Consider the following 10575-nt stretch of genomic DNA (forward strand, 5'->3'; position numbering starts at 1 on the left):
ATCACTCTACGGGTCCAGCGAGTGAAACGGCTTCCCGTCCGACCGATCCGGTCCCAGTCGTCCTGCCACTGACGAAAGGTGGTGTTTCGTTCCCGCTCACGTACCTGCTTCGCCGTCATTCCCGCGTTGTTGGGGTCCAGTCGGCGCTGGTAGAACCGGCCGTCCTCCTTCACCAACAGTGAGATTGGTATGGTCCCCGCGATAACGCCAGCAGCCTCGTACGAAATGGTTCGGAACGCGAAGGCTGCTCCTACGACGACCTTCTTCTGCGTCCGCTCCAGCAGTCGGCGCACCTCCCTGGTCTCCACGCCCTCCTGCCATACGGGTGCCCCATATCTCAGGATGCTGTTGACCACGGACACCAGCAAGCGGCGCTTCTTACACTTCGGACCGCTGTGCCGCCGCATGAGAAGCGCCAGTGCCTCCGCTACCTTTGATGCCTTCCCTGTCACGAACCTGGCATGCTCCAACCATTTTAGGTGGTACTGGATGCGAACGCCCAGGTATCGGATGTCCGTGGTAGAGAGGAGAGGCACTCCGTTGATGGTGACGGGGATGCCGGTGTAATTCCTCTTCTTTTTGGACAGCATTACGATGTCCGTCTTCGCCGCTGCTAACTCCAGACGGTGCTCGCGCATCCAAAGAACCACACGGTCTACTGCCCGCTCGGCCAACCTTGCTGCCACTTCCGGGGTGGTGCCTGGGGCCAGGAGCACAAGGTCGTCGGCGAAGGCGACCAGCTCCACTCCGGCAGGCATGACGATGGATAACACGGAATCATACATCGTGTTCCACAAGGTTGGTCCGAGGATCGACCCTTGTGGCACCCCCGCTGAAAGCTCCTTGATGACTGGACCCTCCGACGTTGCGTACAACAGCTTTCTCCCCTGGAACCAGCTCCCCAGGATCCGCTGCAGACAAGCTGGTACATGCTTCTCCTGCAGAGCTAAGGCGATGGACAGCCAGCTCGCAGTGTTGAAGGCATTTCGCACATCAAGAGATACCACCATGAGGCACTTATTGGCCCTGCGGTCCGTCATCCGGTGGGCCATTGCACGCTGACCAGCCTCCTTAACGCGCTGGATCGCCTGGATGGTCGACCTTCCCTTCCGGAAGCCATACTGGGAAGGCGACAGACGAGGATGGTCCGGGTCCTCGAGGTGGTCGTTCAGGCGATCAAGGATGAGCCGCTCCAAAATTTTGCCGGACCCATCGAGCATTCCGAGTGGCCGGAATGATGACGCTTCTCCCGGGGGTCGACCGAACTTTGGCATCAACGCAAGGCGCTGCCTTTTCCACTCCGGAGGGAAGACACACTGGTCAAAGCAGTCCTGGAACACCTGCCGAAAGATGTCCGTGTGTTCCCTGACAGCCACCTTCAACGCTGCGTTCGAAATGCCATCCGGTCCGGGGGCCTTGGTTGGCACCATCGTCGCTGCTATCGTAAGGAGCTCCTCGGTGGTAACGTTTCGCGCTGGCTCCTGGGACGTCTGTTCGAGGTCCGCAATGTCCGCGGTGGGCCACTCGAACGGTCCATGGTCCGGAAACAGCTCCGCGACGACTCGTTCAAGCACTACGGGATCCCTCTCCGGTGGTACACGGCTGCCTCTCAGTCGTGCCATCACTACTTTGTAGGCGGTGCCGTACACGTTTGCTTCCGCCTCCTCTATCATCTCATCAAAGGATCGATCTTTACTGGCCTTGATTGCGCGGGCGAGATCCTTTTTGCAGCTTTTGTGGCGTTCTCTCGCCAGGTCTCGCTCCACGCCTCTCCTGGCTGCCAAGACCGCCGCTTCCGATGATTTGCATACGTCGCGCAGCAGGCTGATGGCCTCCGTCCACCAGTAGGTTCGGCTCCGCACCATGAACTGATCACCCGATGTCCGTTGCATCACCTCGTCGCAGGCCCGTGTCAGCCCAGCGGTGAGATCCCCGGGCGTCAGCGAAGAGTCCGCAAACCCGGATACCCGAAGCGCGATCTGAAAGGCCTCCGGATTAAACTGGCGCAGCTTCCAACGCGGCCACGCTGACTGACGCTGCTGTTGCTGGGAACGCTGCTGATGTTGCTGCTGCGGTTGCCTACGTTGACCTGCTACGGCTCCGGCGGAAGGTGCAGAGATACAGGGATAACTGGCTTGTGGCCGCCAAGCGTTCATAGCGACGTGGCTTTTTGATCCTTCGATGTCGGCTCTTCCTATCATTGCGAAGCAAAATTCACAAAGCGTAGGATTGTTCACCCTTTCAAGGGAACGTGAGCTGGGTTTAGACCGTCGTGAGACAGGTTAGTTTTACCCTACTGGTGTGCAAGTACTATCTCAATGGAATTCCTGTGCAGTACGAGAGGAACCACAGGTACGGACCAATGGCTCAATACTAGTCCGAGCGGACTTTGGTATGACGCTACGTCCGTCGGATTATGCCTGAACGCCTCTAAGGTCGTAACCGAACCAGGCTGGTAGTATATGTATAGGAGTCGTTAGCTAGATGGCTAATAACATCACGAGACCGGATTGAGTCTTCTATAGACTCTTTCCATTTATTGGAAACCCTCAAACTGAGCCTATCGCGAGTGCGCTCGCCGAAGTACCTGAAGTGGGAAAAGGCGTTGTGCTTGCCGATCTTCCAAGAATAGTTTCGACTCCTAAGACCACCCGAAAACGACGGGTTTGCAGGCTGGGCGCTACGCATTGAAGAGAGATGTACATTTCGATCCTTTCAGGCGACCCATGCTTGGTGGTTGTGTGCGGTGTGCTCCCCCCGGGGGGCACATGCGGCATACCGTGTGTGGACTAGTTGGACCCACCCTTGCGGTGGACCGACCGGTCAGTGGTGTTTGCGGGTTAACACATGCGAGCGTTGCGGCCCAGAGGCCTTACCGCCTTTCACTGCGGGTTCGTCAAGAACTTGGAGATGGTCGCAACGCATCGGGTCCTCCCGGGGTACTTGGTGTTTGGATGCTGGCTTGGTGATTAAACACTTGATATTCCATCTTCGGATGAATTTCGGGTGTCACCTGTTGCCTAAGACCACTTGCATGTTTAGCTCGCCGTGGGGTAGCAAGCGTTGTGATCTAATGGCCTTACCGGGCAAACACTTTCGGTTCGTCAAGGACTTGGAGTGCCGGGACGGGTTGGCGGATCCATCACTCTGAGTATGCCGGGTTGATACTTGGGGTTGGTTTGGTTTTGGTGACCCAATACTAGATGTACCATCTCGGTGGTATGTCAGTATCACCTATACTCCAGACCACTTGCATGGTTAGCAAGCGTTGTGATCTAATGGCCCAACCGGGCAAACACTTTGGGTTCGCAAGGACTTGGAGTGCCGGGACGGGTTGGCGGATCCAACACTCTGGGTACCTCCGGGTACTTGGGGTTGGTTAAGGACTTGGTGAACAAACACTTGATGTACACTCTCCGGATGTACTTCGGGTGTCACCTGTTGTCCGAGGCCACTTGCATGGTCGCAAGCGTTGTGATTCAATGGCCCTACCGGGCAAACACTTTGGGTTCGCAAGGACTTGGAGTGCCGGGACGGGTTGGCGGATCCAACACTCTGGGTACCTCCGGGTACTTGGGGTTGGTTGAGGACTTGGTGAACAAACACTTGATGTACACTCTCCGGATGTACTTCGGGTGTCACCTGTTGTCCGAGGCCACTTGCATGGAGCAAGCGTTGTGATTCAATGGCCCTACCGGGCAAACACTTTGGGTTCGCAAGGACTTGGAGTGCCGGGACGGGTTGGCGGATCCAACACTCTGGGTACCTCCGGGTACTTGGGGTTGGTTGAGGACTTGGTGAACAAACACTTGATATACACTCTTCGGATGTACTTCGGGTATCGCCTGTTGTCCGAGACCACTTGCATGGTTAGCAAGCGTTGTGGTCTAATGGCCCTACCGGGCAAACACTTTGGGTTCGCAAGGACTTGGAGTGCTGGTATAGGTTGGCGGACCCAACACTCTGGGTACCTCCGGGTACTTGGGGTTGGTTGAGAACTTGGTGAAGATACCCCTGTCACTTTGTTCGAGGCCACTTGCATGGTTAGCAAGCGTTGTGATCTAATGGCCCTACCGGGCAAACACTTTGGGTTCGCGAGGACTTGGAGTGCCGGGACGGGTTGGCGGATCCAACACTCTGGGTACCTCCGGGTACTTGGGGTTGGTTGAGGACTTGGTGAACAAACACTTGATATACACTCTTCGGATGTACTTCGGGTATCGCCTGTTGTCCGAGACCACTTGCATGGTCAACGGTTGAGGTGGTGATGGCGGGTCGGTGCTGTAGGGTGCCGGCCTGTTGGCTGCCTTGGCCGGGTTGGTTGGTTAACACTTGATTGAGCTTGCACCCGAGGGTAATGGCACTTGAAGGTGGGTACCGGCCGGCTGACCTGGTGTGATGGTTGGTTGGTGAACACTTGGCGGTACTTGCACTTGGCTGTGCTTGGACTTGAAGGTGGGATCCGGCTGGCCTAGGCCATTGGTGGTTGGTTGGTGGGTTAGCCCTTAGCTGGGCTGGCTGGCTGGCTGGCCACCGGTGGTGTGGTGTGGTGTGGTGTGTGGAGTCGAGCATCGCGCGCCGTTGCCTTCTTCGGAGTGTTGTGGGTACGCAAGTGCTTGCAGTGCAAAGAGGTTGGTGATGGAGTGACATTGCCTTCACCATGGAGTTGCGGGTACTTAGGTACTTGCAAGGAGATGGTGGTATGGTGGTGTTGCGTGTGTGGTGTTCGATTAGAAAGATATATTTTCTAAGTCCGGATTAGTGCTGTCAGGATAGCCGCCGCTAACAGGTCCTCCACGGCCTCCGTGGGGCTTGACTTGGCGCTATTCCGGACTTGGGGCGATCACGATGTCCCCGTGCGGGACTTAGAAGATGGAAGAACACAAGTACCCTTATCCCATGACTTGTGAGCGATTGGCATACGTTACCACATGAAGAGAAAAATTGGCTAAGTCCCGGATCCATATTATATGAAGAGAAAATCGGCTAAGTCAAGGATCCATATTATATGAAGAGAAAAATCGGCTAAGTCCAGGATCCATATATCATAACCTAATAATCGGCTAAGACCAGGATCCATATGATATGAATAGAAAAATCGGCTAAGTCCAGGATCCATATATAATAACCTAATAATCGGCTAAGTCCAGGATCCATATGATATGAACAGAAAAATCGGCTAAGTCCAGGATCCATATATAATAACCTAATAATCGGCTAAGTCCAGGATCCATATGATATGAACAGAAAAATCGGCTAAGTCCAGGATCCATATATAATAACCTAATAATCGGCTAAGTCCAGGATCCATATGATATGAACAGAAAAATCGGCTAAGTCCAGGATCCATATATAATAACCTTATAATCGGCTAAGTCGAGGATCCATATTATATGAAGAGAAAAATCGGCTAAGTCCGAGATTGGGTCTGTCGGAAATACACTATCAAGTTACCACACAAGCAAGCAAGATGGCCTAGTGATGGATCCATATGATATGAAGAGAAAAATCGGCTAAGTCCAGGATCCATATTATATGAAGAGAAAAATCGGCTTAGTCCAGGATCCATATATAATAACCTTATAATCGGCTAAGTCCAGGATCCATATAATATGAAGAGAAAAATCGGCTAAGTCCGAGATTGGGTCGGTCAGAAATACACTATCAAGTAACCACACAAGCAAGCAAGATGGCCTAGTGATGGATCCATATAATATGAAGAGAAAAATCGGCTAAGTCCGAGATTGGGTCTGTCAGATATACACTATGAAGTTACCACACAAGCAAGCAAGATGGCCTAGTGATGGATCCATATTATACGAAGAGAAAAATCGGCTAAGTCCGAGATTGGGTCTGTCGGAAATACACTATCAAGTTACCACATGTGCAAGCAAGTTACCACATGAAGAAAACCGGTTACCCGTGGGTTCCGATAGCCCATCGTCACCATTGAAGGTACGTAGAGGGTCGACAGCAGTTTCTTGGGACCTAGTGTCAGACATGCTCGCGGCAACCGGAGTCACCGCTAACATTTCGTAATGGATCACGATGTCCACACGCGGACCATGACAACTCACAAGGGTCGGGCCAGTCCAGAACGATTCTGCTGACAGTCCAAGGAGGGCGTCATAGTCCTATGGATAATTGAGTTCAACGAGCTTCACACCCTCGGCAGTTTCACGTACTATTTGACTCTCTATTCAGAGTGCTTTTCAACTTTCCCTCACGGTACTTGTTTACTATCGGTCTCATGGTTGTATTTAGCTTTAGAAGGAGTTTACCTCCCACTTAGTGCTGCACTATCAAGCAACACGACTCCATGGCACGCTCGGTCCATCATCCAACGGGCGCTGTTCTACGGGCCTATCACCCTCTATGGGTTCTGAGCCACATTCAAGTTGGACTTGAAAAGCGCTAAGATGACGGATAGTGAGACGCACCAGTACACGGAATCGGATAGACGGACGGGCCGCCACCCCTACGTGCTGAGCTTCTCCCGTTTCGCTCGCAGCTACTCAGGGAATCCCGGTTGGTTTCTTTTCCTCCCCTTATTAATATGCTTAAATTCAGGGGGTTGTCACACATGAACTGAGGCTTATGTACCTTGCGGTTGTTATCGTCACATCTGGCTTGCGACTACTTTGTTTCAATGTCCAATATGTACCGTTGGACTCGGTTAACGGGCTGTTAGCCCGCATGTGGTTTAACTCACTGATACCTTCCATTGCCCATACGCTAGTTTGTTTGTGTTCCTTTGGTCAACTTCCATACTTGAATCATTTGTGCTACCGCTGCTGCTTCGACGCTACTTTGACATCTTCGCTTCTATTTAAATAAATAAATAAGCTGAAGCTAGACATCAGTAAACACCACCACAGACACCACAAGCACGCCTTCTCCTCGTACTTCCGCCTCACGCGGGAACACGGACGCTCTAAATACTTCGAATTCCAATGCCAGTATATTGTAAACCACGGGTTCTTTAATGCTAGCGGGTCGTCGCAACCCTAGTTAACATCATGGTGCACGTCTCGTGACGGGTGTCACGGCGTAGTTAAATGTATGCGATACATTTCTCAAATATAAGCGCTCAGTCATCTGTACATCATGGTAGGTTCCCACGACGTGCAATATGCGTTCAACTTATCAATGTTCATGTGTCCTGCAGTTCACATTATGACGCGCAGTTAGCTGCGGTCTTCATCGATCCATGAGCCGAGTGATCCACTGCCGAGGGTGACTAACTTGCGTAAGCCGCCGCTGTGCGCGTATACCCGTTCCCCGTAGGGAGGAGCAAGCCGCCGCTTAGAGACGAAGCATAAAGTGTCCTCATTCCACATAGGGCAAGCTGGATTAATCCATTTTACCCAGGACGGCCGAAGCGGCGTGGACCAGGGGAGAACTGAACCTTATACTTCACACCACAGTAAGTCTACGTGTCCTCTTCCACATAGGGCAAGCTAGAACTAACTATCTTACCCAGGACTGCCGAAGCAGCGTGGACCAGGGGAGGAACACACTTTTCATGGAAACGTAAGGCATCCATGACTGCCATAACGTAAGCCGCCGCTGTGCGCGTATACCCGTTCCCCGTAGGGAGGAGCAAGCCGCCGCTTAGAGACGAAGCATAAAGTGTCCTCATTCCACATAGGGCAAGCTGGATGAATCCATTTTACCCAGGACGGCCGAAGCGGCGTGGACCAGGGGAGAACTGAACCTTATACTTCACACCACAGTAAGTCTACGTGTCCTCTTCCACATAGGGCAAGCTAGAACTAACTATCTTACCCAGGACTGCCGAAGCAGCGTGGACCAGGGGAGGAACACACTTTTCATAGAAACGTAAGGCATCCATGACTGCCATAGTGCGTAAGCCGCCGCTGTGCGCGTAAACCCGTTCCCCGTAGGGAGGAGTCAAGCCGCCGCTTAGAGACGAAGTATTAAGTGTCCTCTTCCACATAGGGCAAGCTAGAATTAACTATCTTACCCAGGACCGCCGAAGCAGCGTGGACCAGGGGAGAACTGAACTTTATACTTCACACCACAGTATTGAGTAATGTGCCCTCTTCCACATAGGGCAAGCTGGAATGTTCCATTTTACCCAGGACGGCCGAAGCGGCGTGGACCAGTGGAGGACTACACAATCATGAGGTTTGATATCGACTTGTGTGTTTCAATAGGGTACCGATGGTATGTTTTGAACCGATTTGATTTAGCCATTCTGAAGTCATCACTTGGTTGAAGCGCTGAACTAGGGAGGGGCATCGTTTACGTTACTTGTATATATATTGGTTATCGCATGCTCTACTAGGTTAATGTCATAGGGTTGGCTATCGAGCATGCCCAAGTGATGACTTGATTGTGTGCTTGCTTGAATTCTTCACATTTCATACCATCGGTTAGTTGTCGAATCATTCCTCGATCATAACCTTCGTTCTTTGTTCATGTATGCTCTCTTCCACATAGGGCAAGCTAGAATTAACTATCTTACCCAGGACCGCCGAAGCAGCGTGGACCAGGGGAGAACTATACTTTGTCTTGTATGCCCTCTTCCACATAGGGCAAGCTAGAATTAACTATCTTACCCAGGACCGCCGAAGCAGCGTGGACCAGTGGAGGACTATACTTTGTTCATTGCACCACAGTATTAAGTATGATGTCCTCTTCCACATAGGGCAAGCTAGAACTAACTATCTTACCCAGGACCGCCGAAGCAGTGTGGACCAGGGGAGGACTATACTTTATACTTCACACACTAGCCATACTGAAGTCATCACTTGGTTGAAGCGTTGAACTACGGCGGGGTAATCGTTTACAGGTTATAATCATATAGCTGCATGCTCATTAGTAGATAATGGAATATTGTATGGCAATATGAGCATGCCCAAGTGATGACTTTGTTTCAAGCTCAACAGGTAGGGTATTGAGTCCTCTTCCACATAGAGCAAGCTAGAATGAACTATCTTACCCAGGACCGCCGGAGCAGCGTGGACCAGTGGAGGACTCTATACTTTATACTTCACACCACAGTATTGAGTACGTCTTGCATAAAGCCCCTAATGAGAACCACGAGGGCTCTCTCAATGTAGAACCACGAGGGCTCTAGTACCGATTCTCTCGGTACGGCTTGGTCCGTGTTCCTTTATGCTTGTACTCAAAGTATTAAGTATTATGTCCTCTTCCACATAGGGCAAGCTAGAATTAACTATCTTACCCAGGACTGCAAAGCAGCGTGGACCAGATGAGGACTATACTTTATACTTCACACACTAGCCATACTGAAGTCATCACTTGGTGGGGGTGAACTACGGCGGTATCAATCGTTTTGGTTCGGTCTATATAGGGTCGCTTGCATGCTCATTCGAATATAATGTAATTGTGTATGGCAATATGAGCATGCCCAAGTGATGACTTTGTTTCAAGCTCAACAGGTAGGGTATTGAGTCCTCTTCCACATAGGGCAAGCTAGAATGAACTATCTTACCCAGGACCGCCGGAGCAGCGTGGACCAGTGGAGGACTCTATACTTTATACTTCACACCACAGTATTGAGTACTTCTTGCATAAAGCCCCTAATGAGAACCACGAGGGCTCTCTCAATGTAGAACCACGAGGGCTCTAGTACCGATTCTCTCGGTACGGCTTGGTCCGTGTTCCTTTATGCTTGTACTCGCGGAAAGTCTCAACCCGGAGGTCTTGACTTTGATTGTCATAGTTGAACTACGACGGGGTATCCGACTCATCGAATACCCCAGAAGCACACCATCTTTCGGGTAGGCGGTACGCGTACCTCCGGACGCGGAAAGTCTCAACCCGGAGGTCTTGACTTTGATTGTCATAGTTATACTACGACGGGGCATTCGACCATTGCTGATCGAACACCCCTGATTCACCATCTTTCGGATAGGAGGTGCGCCCACCTCCGACGCGGAAGTCTCAACCCGGAGGTTCGGACTTTGAGTTTTTCCCATTTAAAAGTTTTTCTCTTAGCCATACTGAAGTCATCACTTGGTGAACGATTGAACTAGGGCGGGTTAATCGTTTATAGGTATCATGTGGTTTGCATGCTCTCTTAGGTTAAGGTCATGTGGTTGGCTATCGAGCATGCCCAAGTGATGACTTTGTTTCACGCTTGCTTGATTTCTTCATGATTCCCTGTTATATAGTGTAATCATTCGAGAACAGGGAATCTTTGGTTTTGCTCAACAGGTATTGGATGTCAACTTGGTATCTAGATCGCATTAAGTCTCAACCCTTAGGTTCGGACTTGTATAGTGACATCTTGTGACGGTCTTGAGTCTCAACCCGCAGGTTCGGACTACTTAGTGTTTGATCGAATATAATATGGCAACTTGTGCCTAAGTCTCAACCCGCAGGTTCGGAAATCTGTTTATATGGCCAATGTATGTATATAAGGCAACTTGTGCCTAAGTCTCAACCCGCAGGTTCGGACTTGTGTATTTGTTCGAAGTCATGTATAAGGCAACTTGTGCCGAAGTCTCAACCCGCAGGTTCGGACTTGTGTATTTGTTCGAAGTTTTATATAAGGCAACTTGTGCCGAAGTCTCAACCCGC

General features: G+C 51.2%; 1 non-coding gene and 1 pseudogene across 1 annotated transcript; one reads left to right on the forward strand and one right to left on the reverse strand.

The window, feature by feature from the left end:
* The window catches only part of LOC131292415 (large subunit ribosomal RNA), a 7506-nt pseudogene extending 4763 nt beyond the window's left edge, over positions 1-2743 (forward strand).
* A 4341-nt stretch (positions 2744-7084) lies between these two features.
* LOC131292409 (5.8S ribosomal RNA) lies at positions 7085-7239 on the reverse strand. The gene has a single exon (XR_009190055.1). It is a non-coding gene; the product is annotated as a 5.8S ribosomal RNA (ribosomal RNA).
* Positions 7240-10575: the final 3336 nt, after the last annotated feature.

Source organism: Anopheles ziemanni (genome assembly GCF_943734765.1).
Source record: "Anopheles ziemanni chromosome X unlocalized genomic scaffold, idAnoZiCoDA_A2_x.2 X_unloc_57, whole genome shotgun sequence".
In the NCBI taxonomy this organism is placed as follows: Eukaryota; Metazoa; Arthropoda; class Insecta; order Diptera; family Culicidae; genus Anopheles; species Anopheles ziemanni.